Consider the following 16615-nt stretch of genomic DNA (forward strand, 5'->3'; position numbering starts at 1 on the left):
AGTCAGCACCTGCAGCTGGTGCCTTGTTTGTTTTCTAGCTACGCTTGCTGTTGGGGGTGTTTATTGAAAATTCTCCCATGTAAGAATTCTCCTAAGAAATAGGAAAACTTCTGTAGAGTTAAGAACAGGCATCTCCTTTAACTGAGAGGGACTGATAACAACTATAACATAAATATCAAGGTCCTTGCCTGAAGTGAACTAAATTGCAGAGGGATCAAAACCTTAGGTTGTGGGCTGCCCAGATTCTAGAACATCAGGTTTATCCCCATCAGAAACCAGATCACAAGCTAGGGGAGCCAGGTTAATTGAGAGTTTGTAGAGCTTCAAACAAAAACCTCCACAATGACTGACTGTCAGTGTGTCTAGATGAGATGCTTTACTGTACAATAGACTAATCTACTGTGCAGTAAAGTGTCACCATCTACATATGCACACATTTACTGCAAAGTAAATTAGTCTACTGTGCAGTAGGGCTGTGCGAAGCTTCAGTTCCTGATTCGATTCGGCGGAGATTCGGCTCAAGTTGGTGGCTGAATCTCTGAATCTGAATCAAATCAGAGGATCCTTTAATCTCTTCACATCAAATTGGAACCCTTTGAATTGATGTGGAGAGGTTTGGAAAGATTTGGAGATTCAGACACAGATACAGCGTTTTTCTACATAGTTCTAGGTAGCATGGGCTCATGAATGCTGCGATGCTGGGGTGCATGGAACATGTCACAGGAGTGTGGGGGAGTCCCCAGCACGTTTGGCAGCATATCTGGAAGTGGACAGAAGCACTTCCAGCCCACTTCTGGGGAGTATGCTGGGGGCCCCCCTGCACCCACAAGGCTCAGTGACTGGCACCTCCTGGGTCTGGGGGGGCACCTGGAGTCTCCATGCGGCTGATTGCTGAACCAAGGAGGCTCAGGGGGGCCACCCAGCATGCTCCCTAGCAGACCTGAAAATGGACTGGAAGTACTTCTGGTCCATTTCTGGGTTCTCTGCCGAGCACACGAAGGGCCTCCGTCCCTCCTCCTGTGGAATGCTCCATGTGCCCCAGCATTGTAGCATTCACAAGCTGAACTTGCTACCTCAAGGTATGCAGAAAAAACTTTTAATGCTGTTTCTATGTCTGAATCACTGATTCTCTGAATCAGCATCAAATCTTCAGATTTGGATTTGGCCAAATTGAATCAGGAACAGTGATCTGAATCAAAGAATCAAATCACTGCTCCTGATTTGGGCCACCCCTACTGTGCAGTTAGTTACTGCCAATAAATACAGGTAGCAAAGTAGCTGCACAGTACTGCATGTCTAGAAGCTGGCCGGGGGCAAAATTTCCTCCTGGTCAGCTCCTACACTAGGGGGCCAAAGGGGATCGGGAACTCCCCCAGTTCTGGCACTATTCAGCTGCCCCTAGGAGCTGGGAGCTGAAAAGTGCCAGGACTTGGGAGCTCCCTGCTTCCCTGTCCAGCCCAGCCCAGAAGTGGGACAGTTCCTGGCCAGCTCTGGGCTGTGCAGGGAAGCCCTGCTAGGCACAAGGCTTGTTCCCATGTGCATGGGGCAGGAGAGCTCTGTAGCAGCAGCTGTACCCCCTGCTCCCCCATGTATGCAGGCAGTAGAGCTCTCCTATCCCTATCTGCATGGAGACAAGCCCTGTGATCCTGGCCCTATGCACATGGGGACCAGATGGAACTCCCCCTGGCTGCTGCAGGAAGGCAGAGCAGGGAGGGAGCAAATCTGCTCCCAAGTGGGAGCACATGTAGACATCTCCTAGGTAGGCTTACTGTACAGTATTCTTAATGCACAGTAAGCCTATTTCAAATTAACAGCATGTGGACAAACACCCTCTACTGAGGAACTGCAACTATATAGTTGCTCTGTGATTAAGTAGAAGGTAGCTTCCTTTTAGAAGCCTAATTTGCAAAGTAGAAAAGCCCACAGAGTGAAAATTTCAAAGGTGCCTTAGACAGTTAGATGTCCAATTCATATAAAAATCAATGAGAGTTGGATTTATAACTCCCTGAAAACCCAAGCCAGAAAGAATAAGCCCAAAGTCAAATAGTAAAAATAGAGCTATGAATAGAACCAGAAGACCTTCTCCCTTGTTCCTTTTTTTAAACACTGTGATACATTTATTTTCTATCTACATAAACATCACACATGATTTGATGGCTAATTTCTGTAGAATTTGAGATTTAAAAGATTGGGCCAAATTCATCTCTAGTTTACATTTCCAATGATTTCAGCATTTTGCATCAAAATGGTACTTACATACTTCATGATGTTTGATTTACAGGTAGAGACCTAGGTAAATCATAGCAGAAGTGCGCTGAGCAGCAGCTTCTTTAATTTTTCTCTTTTTGCCACCTGCATGGCCAATCAGTGGGGTGTTGTGGGGGCCCCTTGGCCAATCAGTGGTAGGAGGCAAAAACCACAGCATATTTAAAATGGTCTTTTTTGCCTCCCAACTGATCAGCAGCAAGTGGCAGTCCCACTAGGGCCCCTTGGCCAATCAGCAGCAGGAGGGTCACACAGCAAAAAGAGCAAGATTAAAGGAGCCATTGTGCAGTGTACTTCTGCCGCGATTTAGTAAGGTCCCAATTTATAGGGATTTTCTCATTTTTCAAATGAATCAGTAATGAGATCCCATGGGCAATCCTTGACAACTTGTCGTAACTGTGAATTCTCTGGATAAAATTAATCCTTTCTATGCCTGTGTACACATGTTCAAATGATCTGGGAGAATTCTCCTGGGTTCATTTACTTGGTAGAAAAACTTATCCAGAGACTCTTGGACAAATGTTTCATTGCTGAGCCACTGTGCAGCCGGTGGACTCCTGTGCACACATCTGTGCCTGCTCTGCAGGGTCCCAGTCTGCCTGGCAACAGATGACAGGGCTGCACAGGGTACCCCTGATTGGCAGACTCAGACTGCCTTGTAAGTTACGTCTCTCTGCAGCACAATGAGGGGATTGGGAAGGGTCTCCCTGCCTGGGTGTAGCAGTAGAGTCCAGGTAGAGTGACACACAGGGCATGTCTACATGATATGCTTTACTGCACAGTAATTGGCTCTAATTGCAAGTAAATTTGCTACCTGCAAATGCAAGTAGCAAATTTACTCAAGATTAGTAACTGCACAGTAGCACATGCGTAGACCCTGACCAGGAACAAGTGTACTCCCACTCAGCTGGGCAGCAGGGGGCAGGGGATTCCTCCTTGCCCCTGGAAGCTCCCTACTGCTGGGGCCCAGGGACAACATCCTCCTGCCCGGGCAGCAGGGAGCTCCCAGCCTCCACACTATAATCATGGGGCTAGAGCTGGGAGATCCTTATCTCCCAGCCCAAGTCCCATGGTGGTGGGACCCAGGCTGGGAGATCCTTATCCCCCAGCACCAGCTCCAGCTCCACAATTGTGGGGCTGGTGCTGGGAGATCCTTTCTTTGGTTGTGGGACCTAAGCTGAAAGATCATTATCTCCCAGTGCCAGCTCCATGGTTGCAGGGCTGGGGCTGTGAGATCCTTCTCTTCCAGTGTCAGCTCTGTGGTCATGAAGCTGGCAGTGGGAGAGAAGGATCTCCAAGCTTATGTCCTGCAACCACAGAGCCGGTGCTGGGAGATGAAGATCTCCCAGCCCCTGTTCCTCAGTCATGGACCTGGGGCTGGGAGCTCCCTGCTGCTGGGGCCTGGAGAGCCTTTTCCCTGCCCAGCTCTGCCACTGCAGAGCTGGGAAGTGAGCAGGCTCTCCACCCCCCCATCCCACAATTGCGGAGCAGGGTTTGGGAACTGTCCTGGCTCTGTGCCTTGATTGGATGATCAAGGTGTGGGACTTGGAAAGAGCTGCAGGGGTGGACCTGCCCCCGCCCCCCCCCCCCACAGCTCTTTCTGAGTCCCCTGTCCCTGACTGGGGAGCTGGGGCCAGGAGCTCCCTCCTGCTGGAGCAGGGGGACATTGTTCCTGTCATGGATCCAGTGCTGGAGCCTGCCCTAGTAGCAAACAGCCTCCCAGGGCAGGGAACAATGTCCCAGCCCCTTCCAGAAGAAAGCTGTCTTCTGGCCCCATGCTTTCTGCCAGCCCCTGGGCTAACATGCAGGGGGAGCCTAGAGCTCCCCATAGCTGCTGCAGGGAGCTGGTGCCATAAGCAGCAAATATGCTTCTGGGACCCTTTATGTCTAGACCCCTGCCTGGATCAGTTTAGAGTAATTTACTCTAGAGTAAACTGATCCCACATAATTTGCATGTGTAATGTGACCACTGGGAGGGGGCTGGGAGCAAAGCACACTTAGATTTTGAAAGACTGTGCTACAGCTTCTCTCAGAAGATACATGCATATAAGTTCTCATTTCTAGGAGAAACTCTCCTAGAAGCCATTTAACTCTGTTTTTTCCTGGGTTATTATTCTCTTGAAGCAGCCAACTGAGAGAACTCATGATTTCTACTGGGAGAACAGCAAGTCTCCCCAGGAGAAACTGAATGTCTGTACACAGTCTGTAACTGAAGTTAATGTATTGTAATGTTTCAGTAACTTCATTATTGAAGTTAATGAAATTAATTTAGGGATGAGTTTAGCCCTTGCCTTTAAGAATGGACCGTCACTCAGTGGACCCTGAAGAATTGTCTATAAAGGACTGTGTTCCAAAGCATGTCATCACAGATGAAACCAATTTGTGCTGTCACTTTTCAGGGTATTGGCTGTATAATCATGTATTAAAAATGGGTTGTGACAGTGCAATGAAGAGCAGTTAAAAGAAGCTAGAACAAAGAAATGGAATACTTCAGCACCAAGTTCAGTTGAGAACAGTATGGCCATCAGATTGTTTTCAGGTATACTGGCAGCTATTATAGCAGGACTAAGAGAAGAAAATTCTCCTTTCACTGACCTTTGTCACTTGTACTATATAGAAAGGCCTTTTGTGCTGGAAACCTTCAGCTGAATTCATGTGTCTTTTTTTTTTTTAAATATACCCCAACTGCTTTCAAATAAGTAGCCTCATAATGCACCTGAAGTGCTCCCTATCTAGATAAAAAATACCTAATGCTTGTTACAAAGCAGAAATACCAATAATGATTCTGCAAGGGTGACTTTCTAGCATGTGTATGCCTCAAAGTCATTCTTAGCCAGTGCGAATACTTTGAAGAGCTGTTCTGTATTATGTTTTAATTTACCTGTATATACATATGTATATATATCACATATATAGGCATTTCCATCATGTAAATATTTAATGGGGAAAAAAAGGACAGCTAGCTAGTAAAAGTAAACCTCTAATGGTACAATCTTGTCATTTTCCCTCATTACCCCCAAAGTCCTTATTACAAATGTTGTCAATGGTTTTATTGTGTTTCAAGACTTTGTGCAGTGGATAAAGTGTTTATAGTAATTTATATGTGTTTATAGTGAAAGAAGTAATGTATGGACATGACAGGAGTAGTCCTGGGTATATGCAGTTTTGCAAAATGATACTTGAGGAGTCTTGAGTGTGATGTAATTGATCACATTTCTAAAGGCTGGCAGCTGCTTCTGTCCTATAAAGACATCACCTGAAACAAACAATATTGAATTCATGTGAGAGATCTTTGTAATGCAAAGGATATAGTCAATGCTATATTTTCTCACTTTGGCTATAATTAGTGTCTGGTTTTGAGGGAAGGATCTGTAATATGAAGCTCAAGGGAGTGCAAACCAACTCTAAAGTTCTAAAGAATTTAATGAGGATTAAAGGAATAGCAATTAGGTAAAAAAGATGCAGGGTATAATAGAAATTATTCTTAAAATCCTATAGAATTTCAAAGGATATGTAATTTCAGAGGACTCTTAAACAAATACGTGGAATTCTGCAGCTGGTTTATACTTCTCTGTTACCTTCTGTAAGACAGCTGGAAACTTCTAGAACAAGAGTAAACACATTCTGCAACATTTTAGAGGATAGGTTCTATAGTTGATCCTCCCATAAGCTTTAATGGTGCAAACCATGCCCTTAAATTTTAGAGAGTCCAGAGGGAATCACTCTGTTGGAATTTTTGCTTATGGGAACTGGCCAGATAGAGGTTGGTGAACTGGTCAACAAAGGAGACAGCTTGCCTACCCACATCCTGAAGAGGGCTGTCCACAGAAACTGCCTTGTATGAGTTTGGTGAGAAATATAGGCCATTTGTCCACGCCGCAAAGAGGAGGCACCTCTACAAGTAAGAAATGTTGATTGCTTTAATATTTTTTGAGCTTGAGGAAAGCTTGTCTTTTAGGCATAACTAATATCTGTAGCTTTTCTCTACAAATACAGTTTTTACATAAATGTTTATTAAAGACAGCTATAGGAAAGTCCAAAATTGAATAGACTACTCTTATGTTTGCTAACACTGAGGAATAGGACTCCCTTAGAAAAAATGTTTTTTTCCCTAAATTTCTCAAAACTAGTTAGGAACAATGAAACTACTTAGGCTTGTGTGTGTGTGTACATGTGTGAAAATGTACAAGACTATATACACACCTGTACCAAAGAACAACTCACTGCTACTGAGAGAGGTAAGCAAAGGTAGATCTTGGCCAGTTTCCATACTTGACTGGTTTGCCTGACAGAGACTTCAGTGCAAGTTGGAGCAAGCTGACATTTTAGGGGACTTTCTACCAGGAGATAGCCACTGCCAAAGTGTCATCATGCTAACAGTGCACTCCAGCTTTCCCCACAAAACTTGCCCCAGACTGGGACAGCCAAGAAGGCCTGAAATAAAGCCACCTGAAGACTTTCTTATGTCAGAGGAAATCCTTAACTGTTCATTTAGGACACCCATAAATGGCACTGTTCCAGCACTACAAAAGAGCTGTTGGAAAGTCCAAAATTTGGCTAACAGTATTCTGATTCCAATCCTGTGTCATGCTCTACTTGGCCTCAATTTTGTACAAGATTTCTGAAATACTTCTTTTGAAACAAAACTTTGTGGTGAAAAGGATTGTCTTCTTATGCTTAATAAATTAAAGGTACAGAAGTACAGCCTGCATACTGTCATATTACTAGTCATATTAAAATAAGCATTTGCTCTTAAATGAAATGTCTGTACCATATCCTGTGTAAAATGGAGATCAAAATGATGGTGTGTTTATGAGAAAAATTATTCCCAAGTGAGAGAAAATTAAAGCTATCTGACATGAGCCAAATGCATGAGCAGTTTAAACAAAAGTAGGCAGAGAAATGCAATGGTAATATATGTACATGGCACTTAATGGTTGTCACATAATTGCCTCCTCCTTCCTTGTTATATTCTTTACTCCCTGCCTTTATTCTCAGTAGATTTATATGACACAAAAGTACCTTGCCCTGGGCCAATAAGCAGAACTGCAGTTGTGGTCTGGGAATGGTGTATGTCAGTGGGTAACATTTGAAATTAAGAATGATTTTCTACAAAAAAAGAGGCATTATTTAAATATAATTTAAATTTAAAGAGCGCTATGTGAGGTGGCGTTTTGTGACAAGAAAAATGAACTTTTTAACATAAATTTTGCCAAATCCTGTTGAATGGGGTAATTTTAAGAATTCCTAAAAGTTTCCTTATCTGTACTATTGTAGCACCTAAACCCCATTGTGTTGGCACTGGTAATTTGGATTAAAAAAGTGTTTTTGGAATTAAGCCACATGCAACTTAAAAAACTACAACAGGTTTCCAAGACAAAAATTTAAAATGGAATATTTGCTATAGAAGGCTAATGTGTGAAATCAAAGTATGGCTAGTTTACAAGTGACAATGGGTTTTCTTTATTTTAATCCTTCTCCTCCTAAATATTCATCCTAATGGGTAGTCTTTCAAAGGAAAGAATGACAGTTACATAGCTGATAATGGAGTATTGGAGTACTGGAACAATTAGGCATGGGACACAGGCAGTGTACCAGCCAGCAGCATGCCTTGCTCAGTTCAGTGCTATTGGTCCCTGTTTTCGGTGGCTAAAAATGAGTTTATGAAACTTAAGGGCATAGAGAAAAAAGGCCGTCTCAAACGTTGTTATTGCTAACAGAGGCAGAAATGTAAGGTGGGGTCAAATTGGATACACCTTTTTATAGTCAACAAAAACATCTGTTTTGATCCTAAACCAAAGCCAAAAGTCAAACAAGAGTCATACTGTCATGTCACTAGGTCCACTGAGTCTGCTGTGGCACTGCTGCTACCTATGCTTAGTGCCAAACAAACCCTGCCTCCCCCACTGTTAGCAATTAGGGGTGTGCAAAGCGGGCCCTATTCATTTCAAATTTGGCCTGAATCAGGGACTGATTTGATCTGTTGATTCAGATCACTGTCCCTGATTTGATTCCACTGAATCTGAAGATTAGATGCTGATTTAGAGAATCAACAGTTTGGACATAGACGCAGCATTAGAAGTTTTTTTCTACATACCTTGAAGTAGCAGGCATGGCTTGTGATCGCTGTGATGCTGGGGCACATGGAGCGTCCCACAGGAGTGCTGGGGGCCCTCTAAGTGCTTGGTGGACCAGAAGTAGTTCCAGTTCACTTCTGGGTCAGCTGGGGAGAGCACTGGGGGGCCCCCCATGCCTCCCCAGCTCAACAATCAGCCACGGGGGGAACCCAAGTGCCTTCCCAGACCCAGGAGGCACCAGTCACTGAGCCGGGGGGTGCAGTGGGCCCCCCCAGTGTGCTCCCAGGAGGACCTAGAAGTGGACCAGAAGCACTTCTGGGTCTGCTGTCATGTGCACTGGGGAGCCGCGCATGCTTCTGTGGGACATTCCATGTGCCTGAGCATTACAGCATTCACAAGCCCCTGCTACCTATGTAGAAAAAACATTTAAAGCTGTCTCTATGTCCAAATCTCCTAACATTTTCGAATCTCTCCAAATTGATTCAGAGGGTTCTGATTTGATTCAGAGAGATTAAAGGGTACTCTGATTCGATTTGGATTCAGAGATTCAGCCACTGAATCAGGCTGAATCTCCACCGAATTGAATCAGGGACCAAAGCTTTGCACAGCCCTACTAGCAATGACACCGTACACAGGGCCTTTGAGTAGATGCACTCTTGCATTTATATAGGTCTCTCTCTTACTCTGGGATGTTTTACCCTGGGTAAGAGTTTTTCCACCACCCCTTCCCCCCAATCACAATGCATGTACATCAGTACTCTGACCACATTTAGCTAACAAAGACTACTTAAGATGGGTGTCAAACCTTTAAACTGTAGCAATAATATAAACATATGTCATACTTGGGGGGTCTCCAAGAAGCCTGAAATTCAGCTGAGGTAAGAACTTAACTCGACTTAAAATTAGGTGGAACCTTCCTCCCACCCCGAAAGAAGCCATTCCTGACATCCAAAATGTATTTGTATTTAGATAGGGGGAGACATGCAGAATGGGACAGAGAGACAGGGCCTTCACTTATTGCCACTGCTTCTGTAATATGATCACTGTTTCTGACCATACCAGATTGCTAAGAAAATACATGGCAGAGAAGGAAAGAAGGAAAAACAAGGGTGTCCCTAGGTGAAAAGGAAAGAAAAAGACCTAGTACATCTCAAAGAGCTTGATTCATGAGCTGCATGCTAATTTAGAATCTGTGATCCCTGGCTTGGGTAGAACTGATAGAATGCAATGAGAAAATCATCTTGGCTGTACATGTGCAGTATACACGGCATATCACTACTGTCCTGCTACTCCAGAATAGACAGAATATGCCATGGCCTGAAGAGATATTAGGCGAGGGAGTTCTGGTAACCTGTTATTCTGCTACTTGCATGCAGTGGGCAGTATTTATCTGTTTTGCTAGGAATAAGAAGGTCTGACATCCTTACTATTATTACCACTGAACTGATCTTCTCTAACACCCCCCTCCCTCAATTTACAAACCAGTGGCTATTGACCAGGCCCTATGAAGAATCATAATCACATTTCTCTTCACTATGGAGGGACTGCTCAGACTAGCTGTTTTTGTCAAATTGAATTGTGAAAGACTACACATTTTCAGTTATGATAGAACTATTCCATTTTCATGGAAATTCTGAAACTGCAAGGAAGCAGCAATCAGAATAATAGCATGGTGAAGGAAAAATACTAACACACAGCTACATGAGCGAACAGGAGCAAGAAGAAACTAAATGAACTTCATACACAGGAAACATAATAATGTCATATAGGAAGGAAAACTTGTAGAACAAGGACAACAATTATTAAATACTAATAATCTTTGCTCTTTTACCCTTGCTTTTTCAGTTAGTACTTTGCTGCAATTTCAGGATGGCAAGAAAATTATTCATTTGACAGTGAGGTGAGGTTCCTGTAGCCATTTTATATTACTGTGTGAAAATGTTTAGCCTTGCATGTTTCATCGTACAAAGTCCCATTTATGTGCTCAGGGAGTGCTAAAGATATGATAAAGTGTATCACAGGGGTTTTGTTAATATTTAATTTAATCCTAATCCACCTGAATGAGTGGCATAAAAGAACCTTTTGGTCTTCTTTATTACAATTTAAGAGAATGTCAAACTTTACAAAGGGAGAACTTATATAAATTTACTAGATGATGTAGAACATAGGTAATGATTGGGGAGGTTGGTACTGGGTCACCTGATTTCATATGGAAAAGTGAAGTGATGGTAGTAACTGGGAGGGATTCTAGAGGAGTTCAGCGACTTTCTTGTCAACCAAGGCTTGAGGAAAAGAAAGCTTCTTTACGGGAAATAACACACAGTTCATTCATTATTCATTCACTTGATTTTTACAGCATTCCCTTTGTCTGTGGGATACTCAGGTTCAAGTTCCTCTGAAATTAAAACCTGAATTTTCTACAGCTAGATGAATGCCTCAACAACCAGACTGAAAACGTAGTCCTCTTCTTTGGGCCAGTACATATTTAATTATTTTTACAAACTAGAATTGCTTTAATTGGACAGTGACTCTAAAACCAAGTGATTAGAGATTCACCTGGTGAGCAGGAAGTAACTCATTAGAAAAGGAGACTTGAACTTGGGTCTTCCACTACCTAGATGAATGTCTTAGCCATTAGCCTACTCACTATTCTTTGATGACCCTGTCTCTCTGTGGATGATTCCAATCAACAATTTAGCAGGTTTCCACAGTATTTTCAACACAAAATTTCTAAATAGCTCTAGTCAGAATCAGGGACATCATGGCCAAAGACTGCTAGGCTGGGACAGGGCTTACAGCTCTGCAGCACAAAGGAGACAACTTTACCTTGAACCCTTCAAACTTTCTGGAAGATGCACATGATATAGGGGGAGGTGAACATATAATTAAGGGTGTAATTATTCAAGGAAAAAAGATTTAATTTTCCAAGACTGGATATCACTGAGTTCGGAGCAACAGAGTCAGTGAAATGTAAGGTAAGCAGTTGACAGATAGTAGGATGAAGTCTTTAGATGTATAGGATTCATGTTCTTTAGAGTCAAAGAAAGAGTACCACTCTATGGGTGTGTCTACACGAGACATGTTAATATGAATTAGCTTAATTTAATGCACATTATGGAAGCATGTCTACACGTGCATGCCCTTAATGTGCCTTAAAAATTGGTGAAATTAGGCTAATCATGCCTAAATTTGATACTTGCAAATGCAGGTATCAAATTTAGGCATGATTAGTTAAAGCACATTAACATATGTGTAAACATGATCCGGCACTAACTTTAATGCTAGGTCTTCCTAGCTACTAGGGGCAAATGGGAGGGCTGCAGGGACTTGGCATTAACTTTAGTGCCATGTCCCTGCACATGTAGACATCTGCCAAAAATTGCTTAATGCGCATTAGCTTAATGTGCATTAAATTTAGTCATACTTAAATGCATGTGTAGATGTGCCAATAGAGTTATATATAGTGCCTAGATACCCCTTTATAATGTGGCTAGAGAGGGGTTGTTGCTATCTGAAAATTAAAACTTTATCAGGATCTCTTAGAAGAATATCTGAGACAGGAAGTGTTGAAAACCCAACCTCTTCGTTATGGGCATGCCTTGCACTAAAGATTAGCATTTATCATAAATCTTTATAAGTAGGATACAACAGGTTTGACTTTGGATAGGTTTTTCATAGACCAAGGAGAGATATTTGGTGATCTAGAAACTAGAAACCATGACATTTTGAACCCTAGTGATGAGAGGACCATGGTCATCCGGAGGCTCCTTGGAGCACTGGTAGGATTCTGTTATAGAAGGGTGCTGAGTGAACTTCATTGAGATGAAGGGCTATTATAAGTGGAAAGTCCTAATTTAGTAGACAATCCTAGATAATATTGTGAAGCATCTTCTCCCTAGAATCAAGCAGTAGGTTTATGCCCCTAATAATAAGAAATCTGTGACCCAGGGAGATGAGATCTCGAGTGGGGACCAAAGAGGTCTCTTTCTAGATTACAATAATGAAAAGCCTGCAAATAACAAGAAGCCATAGGATAGTACTGCCCTCTGCCAGTCCAGGGCTGCTCCCCACTGGCTCAGACTGCTGTGGTTCCAAGCACACATGTAAATACTGTGCCCAGAAGCAGCTGACTCAGGTATGAACTGTACCAGAGTTTATGTCTGCACTCTAATAGCACATGTAGATGCACCCACACTGTGTTAATCTAGGCCAGGGCTGTCCAACTGGCAGGCTGCTGGCTGCATGGGGCCTTTGAGGGTTTGACATGCAGCTTGTGAGCTCCTGCCTGGTCCTAACTGCCCACTGCCCTCATGGCTATGGCAGCTGGAGTCTCCAGGCTCCCCCTCCATCTTCTGGCTTCTGGCCCTTGTCTCTACTTCTGGGGCAAGAGCAACACAGCAGGAAAGGGGCAATCTGCCCATGCTGTGCACAAAGTGGGGGAGGGTGTTGGGCTACAGGTAGTGCATGTATAGCAAAGGATGCAGCCAGGCTGCCCATGATGCAGGTGGGCTGCTTGTGTAATATGCATGGCTGGGAAGGGCCTGAGGGTGGCTGCTTGTGTGGCAGGGGTGGGAGAGGGGGGAGCTGGGCTGCACATACAATGGGGGTAGACTTGGAGGGTGACCTGAAGGTAGATAGCACTGGTCTAGGTTACAGACATACCTAAGTTGGGATGGTTTTGCTGAAAGATAGTCTGGTAAAGGGATGAACATTAGCTGTTAGATTAGAGACTGGAGTTCTGTCCCTATTAGGTCTGTGTGAAGAAGCAAGTATCCAATTCATTTTCGGATTCAGCTGATTTGGAGGGACAGTGATTTGATTAACTGTCCTGATTCGATTTGGCCGATTCAGATCTGAAGAGATGGTGTTGATTCAGAGATTTGGCCATAGATTAAATAGGCAGCAGTCCTCACCATGCTGGACTTAGCTGCCTCCAGTTGGTAAGTCTGTTGTAGTGGGCAGAGTGGGCAGGGAAGGGGCGGGGGGGGGCAGATCAGCACCCCCACAGCAAAGGAGAGATTGGGGTTGGGGCTGGGGCTGGGACAAGCTGCCTAGCTGGGGTGGGGGAGCGCAGGACTCGGGGAGGGGACATCCCACCACTGCACATCACCATGCATCACTGGTCCAGAAGGGCAAGGGAGTGGGTGTGTGTCCCTGGATCTGCACGAGGTGGGCTGAGCTGGGCTGGGCTGTGCTCTGGAAGGGTGGCAAAAGGCACTGGGAGTGGGGGCTATGCCCTCCCACCACTCACCCAGCCTCTCTGCACCTCCCGGAATAGCCATGGCTTCACCCTAGTTGGGTGAGCAGCAGCAGGGCATAGCAGCAGGTGCTTGCACCCAGATCAGGGAGAGGCTATGGGAGGGGCTGGTGGCAGGGGCTATGGGGGATTTTAGGGTGGCTGCAGCCCCTCCATAACCCCTGCTCCACTGTGCTCTGCAGGATGGGTGGAGCCAGGACTGTGCTCCAGACTGCAGTTGCAGCTGGGGCTCAGCCCTGGCTACACCTGTCCTGTGGAGTGCAGCCTGGTGGCGGGTGGCTGGGGTTAGCCTCCCGGAGCACAGCCGTGACTTCGCCCAGCCCACAGAGTGCATCTTGGCAATGGGGACTTGCCACCCAGAGTGCAACCCTGGCCCTGCCCTACCCATAGAGTGCAGCCCATCAGTAAGCAACTGGGGCTAGCCTCCTGGAGTGCAGCCCGGCCCAAACCACCCCACGCAGATCCAGGGACACATGCCCACTCGCATGCCCTCCTGGATTGGTGGTATACGGTGGTGCGCAGTGATGGGAGTCCCCCTCTCCAAGTCCCGCACCCACCAGCCCTGGCTAGGCAGTTTGCCCCAGCTGCAGCCCCAGCCCCAGCCCCAGCCCCAATCCCTCCCTCCCTGTGGGGGTGTTCATCTGCCCCCTCCGCACCTCTTCTCTCCCTCCTCTGCCCACCACAACAGACTTACCAGCTGGAGGCAGCTGTGTCCAGCGTGGTGAGGACTGCTGCCTGTTTAGTCTATGGCCAAATCTCTGAATCAGAGCCGAATCTTTTCCAAATCGATTCGGAGGTTTCTGATTTGATTCAGACCTGTATTGGGGGGCTGTCCCTGGGCCAGTTAGAACTTGGCCCACCCACATGTTTCTGAGTTAACCATCTGCCTCTCTTTCCTGCCACACCTCGATGATACATAGGCAGGAGGCTGCACATTTCCTGCCCCAATGCCAGGGGTGCTTTCTGCAGCTCAGAACCTCCCTTAGACCATAGCCCACGCCTCCAAAATGACATCTAAGCTCTTGACATCTCCAGCCCCACACTGGGGCCCATAACACTCTGGTCTAGACCCCAATTAGATCTCTCCTAATCAGGCAGCCTATTCCACCCTCATTCTGGGCTGCCTAGCTCCCTGCACTCTTCCCCCTCTTGGGTGTGTCCCCCCCAGGACCTTTGGCCACACAGGACTTGGCCTCACCTCTAAGGCCAGTTGGAACTGCAGACTCTCAGCTCTGGGCATCCCTCACTGTGGGTTTCTGGCCATTTTGACCCCTCTGATCCTGGCCTCAGCACTGACCAGTCAAGGGTGCCTCAAGCCAGGCTTCTGAGCAACTAGTCCACACCCTCTTCCATGGGTCTGCTTTCTTGGGCCCTACTACTGGGTTAAGTACCTGGTTGTGGAAGCTGGGGTTATTAAGGCACCCTGACCCACCTTTTACCAGGGTGATAACTGAACTGGCATTTCCTGGGGGCTCCCACACCACCAGGAGCCCCACCAGGCCACCCATCCATGGCAGAGTACAGTTTTAGGTCATGTCCAGAATTAGGAGCCCCAGTCCATAAACCCCCAAGCTGTTCCTGAACCTCAGCTCTGCCAGCTGATGTCTCTCTCATGGCTGCCAGCAGCAAACTGCTGCTTCACCCTATATATATCCTGGGTCTCAAAATGGCCACCATACTCAAGCATTTGGTTGCTGCCTGCTCCAGCCCTTAAAGTGGCAGGCACCAACAGTGCCCTGCCACAGGACCTTTTAATGGGTCTCCCAATTCAGTTCAGATTCCTTGATTTGGCTGCTGAATCGGGCCAAATCACTTCTGAATTGAATCAGCTACCAAAGCTTCACACAGCCCTAGTCCCTATTCTACCTGAAATGTCTTTATGTAATTGGCAGAGGAGCTAGACACACTATCTTCTAAGTGTAGTCTCTCACGATCAAAGCTGAGACTCATAGATAGGGCTGACCACCCATTAGCACTGGGATCATATGTGACAGGGAACTGCCTTTCAAATACTTTCTCTCTCCTGTGGATATAGAACTCCAAACTCAAAGGATGTCAATTTAGTATTTTCAGAATACTAATAACACTTACACTCTTGTGTAGCCCTTCTGCTTGAAGCTTACTGGCAAATTGACTAGATGTCTCTAAAATACTAGTACAGTTTAGGCATTTGTCATATGAATAGAAACATAGTAGAGATCCAGCTGTGCTAACTCATTTAATAAAGCAAAGGGATTGCTTATCCACATATCACAATTTATTATAACCACCAAAAATAGAAGCTTCCATCTTATTTGCAGAAAGATAATCAGTAATGGCCATATGTGTATCAAGAACAAGACAATGCATTTGGAAGTTGAACAGTGGGTGAACAATAGAAGCTAAAGAAGTATCTTAATTTTTCACTGTATTTCTTCATCCTATCAGTTCTTCTTCCACAATTTAATGTATAATGCTGAGAAACAAACCATGCTTTAGGCTTGAGAGATGATCATACCGAAGCTCGCTAATTCCTAGAGAAAAATCTTTCAGTGGTTACTACATATTAATGTTAGGAACATAAATTAATTCCTAGTAATAACATTTATATTTCAAACAAACGTACTGAAAAAACTTGACTAAATAAATACATGAATTCATATAACACGTAAAAGAGCATTGTACTATAACATTGTCATCCACTTTTAAACCAAAAGGCAGGTCTGACGCATGAGATTTTATGTGAACCCTAGAGCAACACATACAATTGCACACAAACCTCATGTAAGTAGTAGTTTGCAAAATGTAAGTGAGATTAATGGTAAAAGTATCTTTCTATGCAGAAGAAATTGAACATTAAAGCTGCAGTGTTAGGAAAAAAAGTTTTAAAAACTAGATATGAAGTTGTGCGACAGAAGATGAAAACTTAAAAAAATGGTGACCTCATACCATAGATGAAATAAATTAATCAATTGAAGAAAAATTAAAAAAGGAACCCCCCACACACATACAGACAAAAGTGAGAGCACAACAAAGG

The 16615-nt window shown here is 44.8% G+C and overlaps 1 protein-coding gene across 8 annotated transcripts in view; it reads right to left on the reverse strand.

Annotated features, from left to right (window-relative positions):
- The window catches only part of SCUBE1 (signal peptide, CUB domain and EGF like domain containing 1), a 365618-nt gene that overhangs the window by 160798 nt on the left and 188205 nt on the right, over positions 1-16615 (reverse strand). The window lies entirely within an intron of this gene.

This window comes from Crocodylus siamensis, chromosome 4, assembly GCF_052110815.1.
Source record: "Crocodylus siamensis isolate JL-2025a chromosome 4, ASM5211081v1, whole genome shotgun sequence".
Lineage (NCBI taxonomy): Eukaryota > Metazoa > Chordata > Crocodylia > Crocodylidae > Crocodylus > Crocodylus siamensis.